A 6,000-nucleotide genomic window follows, 5' to 3' on the forward strand; every position below is an offset into this window, starting at 1 on the left:
ATCTACAAACAGTAAGGTCTATGCTTACCTAAAGAGGAGCTTTTTAAAATAAAGGAAGAAAGCAATCATGTTCCAAATGAATGGCACTGGGCAAAATACATACAAACAAACACATTTAGTCAGAGTATCAGGTGCCCAATGGATTCTCTTCTATGGATAAAATGCTCGAGGAAGATCTTGAGAATATCATCCCTCCCTCTAAACTTTTAGCTTCTACATAGTGTCAGATGTTATAACTGGTATAAAGAATAAATGCTTTTAGGAAAAGTAAAAATCCATGTACAAAGTCAAAGAGCAAAATCTGTAGTGACTTTCTGTAGAAGGAAGGCTCTCTTCTCTGGTGGTAACTCCCTTGGTACATATCCAGGATAGACTAAGTTGGAACAGTATTTTGATACAGTAGCAATCCTTTCATATACTCTTACTAAATATTATAAAATTCCAAAAAATACATAAATACTCCTTGTACCATGCATTAGGCACCAGTTTGGAGCTGACTGATGAGGTCCTGGTTACTATTTTAACTGTCAAACAAACACTGCACCTCAAAAGTCCTGCCACAGTGAATGGACACAATGATGACGGCCCTAGAGAGATGACAAACTACCTCTACAGTGAAAGTTTCTGGCGAAATGTCTCCAAATTAGAGGAGAGGAGGATACGGGGTAGGGGAGGTAGGCAGGATAAAATTTTAAAATAATACTGCTTAGGAGTGTATGTTTAAAGATAGCTACTATACCTTGTCTGTCCTTATCCTAATCGTGAATAACTGCCATGTTCATGCAAAATAAAATTTCTACTTTATAGGAAGAGGAGCAGTCTGTTAGGAAAAGCATATTCTTAGTCAAGGAAAGATGCGAAGACATCTCTCTCATAAATGTTATTTTACTTAGTAAGTCTTTTGGCTATGTCACTATATGCTATTTCGACCTCCTTGTCACTGGGGCAGGTATTGGTGAACTCGTCGCTGCTGTAAGCATTAGTTAAGTATCTCCAGATGCCAGTCATTCCTCTTGGAATATCAAAGTCGCGGCATTTTTTGGCCACCACCTTGACAATGGGCACTTTGGGCAGCAGGTTGCAACCAGCCAATGTCATTTCATTGCCATCCAAAAATTTACGTGTGGAAAACTTAATGTCCTCCATACTGTTCTCATCAATTTCGTCAGGGAGAGGAGAATTTAGATGCTCAGCCAGTTTCTGCAGTGTTTTCAAGAGACCCCTCTCCGATGCTTCATTAGCCTCTGGCCTTGAATTATTAATATATGCAGCGAATTTGGCAAAGATGTCCATCCCAGCAGCGTTTGACTCTGGGTGTTTTGGTGAAAGCTTTAAGTACCTTTTCAGGTCAACAGTTGTGACACTAAATACAACTCCTTTGAGCCACAGAATCATGAAAAGCCTCTGGGGAAAGGGCAGTTTCCTCTGCTTTCACCATCACTGCCAGGCTTAACGAAGAGCTCAGTGATGGGCTCTTTGTCCTCCTCCTTCAGCCCGGTCAGCGGCACCGACAACGCCATGGCCAGCGCGGCTGGGCTGCACAGACGGTGGTAGCGGAGGCAGCGTCTGCTCCGGAGCTGCTCTGGTGTGGGCTCCCGCCGCGCTGCGCTTCCCTGGACAGTCCGGGGGTCGAGCTCACCTCAGCCTCCACTCTTCAGCACCACCCCACGCCTCGCGCGTGATTCCAGCAAGTATTTTTTGACCTTTGGTTCAGAACAACTGATTCTGAGCCCTAAATGGCTCTGATCCACAGAGAACAAGTCCCTCAAAGCTGGTCAGTTTAATCCCAAGAGAACTAGCTTCCTGAAGTCTTACACTGTGGTATTTGTTCTCCTTAGCATGTTAGTCCCCCGCATTCCCCCATCTTCCCCACTGCACACGTGCACAGGTATGTGTGCACAAGCACAAGCACACACATGCACACATGTGTGTATACGTAGTTATACCGGAAATTTGCTTTCTAAAGCAATTCAACTCTGGCTTCAGTGAGACCAGGAACCTATATCTGAGGTGCCCCAATGAAGGCCCTGGATGGGGCTGCTGAAGACATTCTCCTCCAAGTGTCAAAAATCCAAGACCATACCTTATTCATTCATTCAACTGATTTGTGTAAGTACCTACTATAGAGCCCAGCACTGTGCTAGGGGTTGAGGATGCAGTGGCGATCATGCCACAGTTCCCACTCTAGAGGAACTTTCATTACCAAGGAGCAGACACAAATAAATGAGCATTTATAATAAAGTATGTTGAGCATAATGGCAGGTTGTTAATAGGAACTCATATAAGACAGTAGCACTTAGTCTAGACTTGGAGGATGAGAGAAGGCTTCTTGGAAGAAGTAGTGTCTGAACTAACATTAAGGAATGAGTCAGAGTTAGGCAGGCAGCTAGTTTACATTGTGCATTATTTACAAATGTGCAAACCAGGATAAGTTTAGCTCCACCTTCCACCCTCTCACCTGACTTCTAGATCACCCTCTACTTTGCTTCCTTGCCTCACCCTACTTATTTAAATTGGTTTGTGATCATCCAGGAAAGCTAGTTTATTTTAATGTTTACTTAAACCAGATAGATTTAGAAAGATAGCCAGAGAGATTTCATGCAGCAATGAAAATAATCTTTGACCTGATTATTGAGAAACAAAATCTTAGATTTCCTGGCAGCTTCCCAGCATGACATATAAAACTAGTTGACATAGAAAAGATTTATGCCCCTGATGGGAAATGGACTCAGAAATCTTGAAATTCTAATCCTGGTCTACTATTGAGTAACTCGGTGATGTTGAGCAAACTTCTTAACATCTCTAAGTCCCCCCCCCCTTTTTTAAAAGATTTTATTGGGGAAGGGGAACAAGACTTTATTGGGGAACAGTGTGTACTTCCAGGACTTTTTTCCAAGTCAAGTGGTTTTCCTTTCAATCTTAGTTGTGGAGGGTGCCATTCAGCTTCAAGTTGTTGTCCTTTCAGTCTTAGTTGTGGAGGGTGCAGCTCAGCTCCAGGTCCAGTTGCTATTTTCTAGTTGCAGGGGGCGCAGCTCACCATCCCTTGCGGGAGTCGAACCGGCAACCTGGTGGTTGAGAAGACAACGCTCCAACCAACTGAGCCATCCAGGAGCTCAGTGGCAGCTCAGCTCAAGGTGCCGTGTTCAATCTTAGTTGCAGGGGTCGCTGCCCACCATTCCTTGTGGGACTTGAGGAATCGAACTGGCAAACTTATGGTTGAGAGCCCACTGGCCCATGTGGGAATCGAACCAGCAGCCTTCGGAGTTAGGAGCATGGAGCTCCAACTGCCTGAGCCAACAGGCCAGTCCCAGTTCCCCCTTTTTTATTAGTAAAAAGAGAGGGGTAAGACAGTCTCTAGTTGCTTCCCACCTCTATTATGAAGTGAACCAAGTTATTTAGCAAAGCTAAATAGAAATAAATGATCTATTTCTACATGGTGGTGTCATAGAAGGCAAGCTGAGGTCCCTACTAAAAGGAGAAAGATTCTATCTACAGGCCAGTGTAGAATTTAGGAATAGAACTAGAGGGCTTGCAATCTACCCCAGCAGCTTTCTCAGGCTTACCCTGCACTTCTCTCATAGATCTTTTTCCTACGTGTGGTTGAAAAAGCTTTCCCTTGTGTCCCTATAGACTGTACCTATTTATAAAGGTTATTAATTGAAGCAAATTGATCTGTCTGTAGAGACAGACAGCGAGGGGCACACACTGACTATTTTATATGACCACACTTACTACTCTGCCAAGTTACATTACATTCCTCTCTCATACTGACTTTCCTGGAAGAACCCCTGCTTCTAGCTGGTACTAAGTATAACCTATAGTAAGTGAGGTAGACTCACTCTTGGGCCCACTACAGGAGTCCAGATGCTTTGGAAGTTTAAACCAAACACTCTAGTGGACACTAACTCTAATATAATGCCTGACAAATCCCACAACAAATATGATTCAGAAGGCTTGGCTGAATATAAAGGTCTTGAGTATGCTTGAAGAGTCAACCCAATTTTTCCCATTTCCAATTTCCAGTTTTAGAATAAATGACTTCCCTTTTAACACTCCTGCTGGGGGCAGGAAATGGTAGGGAGCCTCTGCATTCCGTGTAAGCCCAAAGTTCTTATATGATCCAGAGAGCAGGTGAGGGGTGGCCTAAGAGTGTGAGACATTCACAGCCAATTGTGTGTGGGGGGGAAGAGGGGGTTGGGGGGACAGAATTGTCAGGTTGGTTTTCAGATCCTTTGTGGAAAATTAAATGTGAATGACTGAGCTGTTCATAAGTGACAAAGGTATGAGGGAAATGTTTATTACAGACCCATTCTAACCTGCCAATGGTGGTGTCTTCTTGACTCTCCAGTAGAAGAGAGTGATACCTTACAGTAAGTGTTAAGTACTAACTCTTTCAAAGTAAGAATTTCCCACTGTCCTAGGTTTGAAAGCCTGCAATAAGATAGAAGAAAAAATAAAATAATACTAGCAGCCAATCTTTATTGAGATCTTCGTAAGTGCCAAGCCCTGGGCTAAGCATTTACATGTATATGTTTATATGCATATGTTTACATACATTATCACCTTTAAAGCCTATAAAGTGTTACTTCTTCTGTTTTGTAAAAGAGGAAACAGAGAGGTTAAATAACTTGTCCACAGTCACACAGCCAATAGCACTGATCTGAGCCAAATTTCAAGTATGTCATTGAATTTTTGTGTCTGGATGACATTCTGCACTTTGATCATGAACAGATAAATACGAGGGGTTCACTGCCCTCAGTCTAGGAGGGCTAGTCCCTCCACATACTCCATTGTTCATGCTGCAACTAAGTGGCCACTTGTGCCATTTCATGAGGGCTCATGAGATCTCTTCTTAACAGACTGTCACCCAGATGTCACTGTGTGTAATGATAAGATGAGGATAATTATATCTTGCCTCTCAGAGTGTTTTTGAGGATTAAGAGAGACACCGTCAGTGAAGAGTTTTCCTCAGAGCAGTACATCATGATAAGCTTGGGAAAAATGGCAGGTAATTTTACCTACTCAATTATTACATATACCCATTGTCTAACCACTGCACTTCTCTCATTCCAGTTAAACCAGGATGGTTTGCAAATCCACAAACATAACTTGATCTCCATTGAGCTGTATTACTCATTTGTTTTTAAAGATTGTAGATGGGAACCTGGGGAGACTGGAGAGCCCTGTGTCCATCAGAGGGATCTGCAGCTCAGGTGAGAACGTCCTCACCTTTCAGCTTCTACTATAGAGGTTGAAACCTATCTAGACACATTTCAAGAAGGGAAAGCATGTCCTCCCCATTTTCTCCACACAAGCAGTTCCTACTAGTTATTCAAGGTTCCCTTTAAGCATCACCTCCTCCAGGAAGCCTTCCCTGAATCCCTCCCTTGTGAGGTGACTATCCTCTTTACTCTCACAGCCTGATCTCTCACAGGTGATATTTCTCTGTACACTCTGTGCTCCTGGAGGGCAGGGACACTATTTTCATTTGTGTACCCCACCCATAGGAAGTGTTCAATAATGTTTGTGGGATGAATGTCACATAGGTATTTGATTCCTGAAGGAAAGGTCCATTTGTCAGGCATATTAGCCCCTTATAGCAATGTTGTTTATGTTGTTCCTGAGGTCTCATCTTGTTTTTCCTACCTTACCTTAAGATTGGTTCATACCTTAAAACAGATGAACAAACAAGCAACACACAACACACACACACACACACACACACACACAGATGAATGTGCCCTTTTATTGTTTTTCTTTATTATATAAGCAATATATGCTCATTGTAACACACTAGAACACATGAATAACAAAAAAGGAGGAAATAATAATGAGCATAATTCTACCACTCAGAGATAACCACTATTAATATTTTTCTCACCATGATGCAGACTTTTCTTTATGTATGTATACACTTCAAAAATAGGTCACAGTGTTCATATGATACTTTTTTCTCTTTATACATTTAAGTACTAAATATCCTTTATGTCATATTAGATC

The 6,000-nt window shown here is 42.4% G+C and overlaps 1 pseudogene across 1 annotated transcript; it reads right to left on the bottom strand.

Moving 5' to 3' along the window:
- Window positions 1-869: 869 nt before the first annotated feature.
- Window positions 870-1,664, bottom strand: LOC109453028 (chloride intracellular channel protein 4; annotated as a pseudogene). The gene has a single exon (XR_002138219.2). The product of XR_002138219.2 is annotated as a chloride intracellular channel protein 4 (transcript).
- Window positions 1,665-6,000: the final 4,336 nt, after the last annotated feature.

Source organism: Rhinolophus sinicus, linkage group LG02 (genome assembly GCF_036562045.2).
Source record: "Rhinolophus sinicus isolate RSC01 linkage group LG02, ASM3656204v1, whole genome shotgun sequence".
NCBI classification, from domain to species: Eukaryota; Metazoa; Chordata; class Mammalia; order Chiroptera; family Rhinolophidae; genus Rhinolophus; species Rhinolophus sinicus.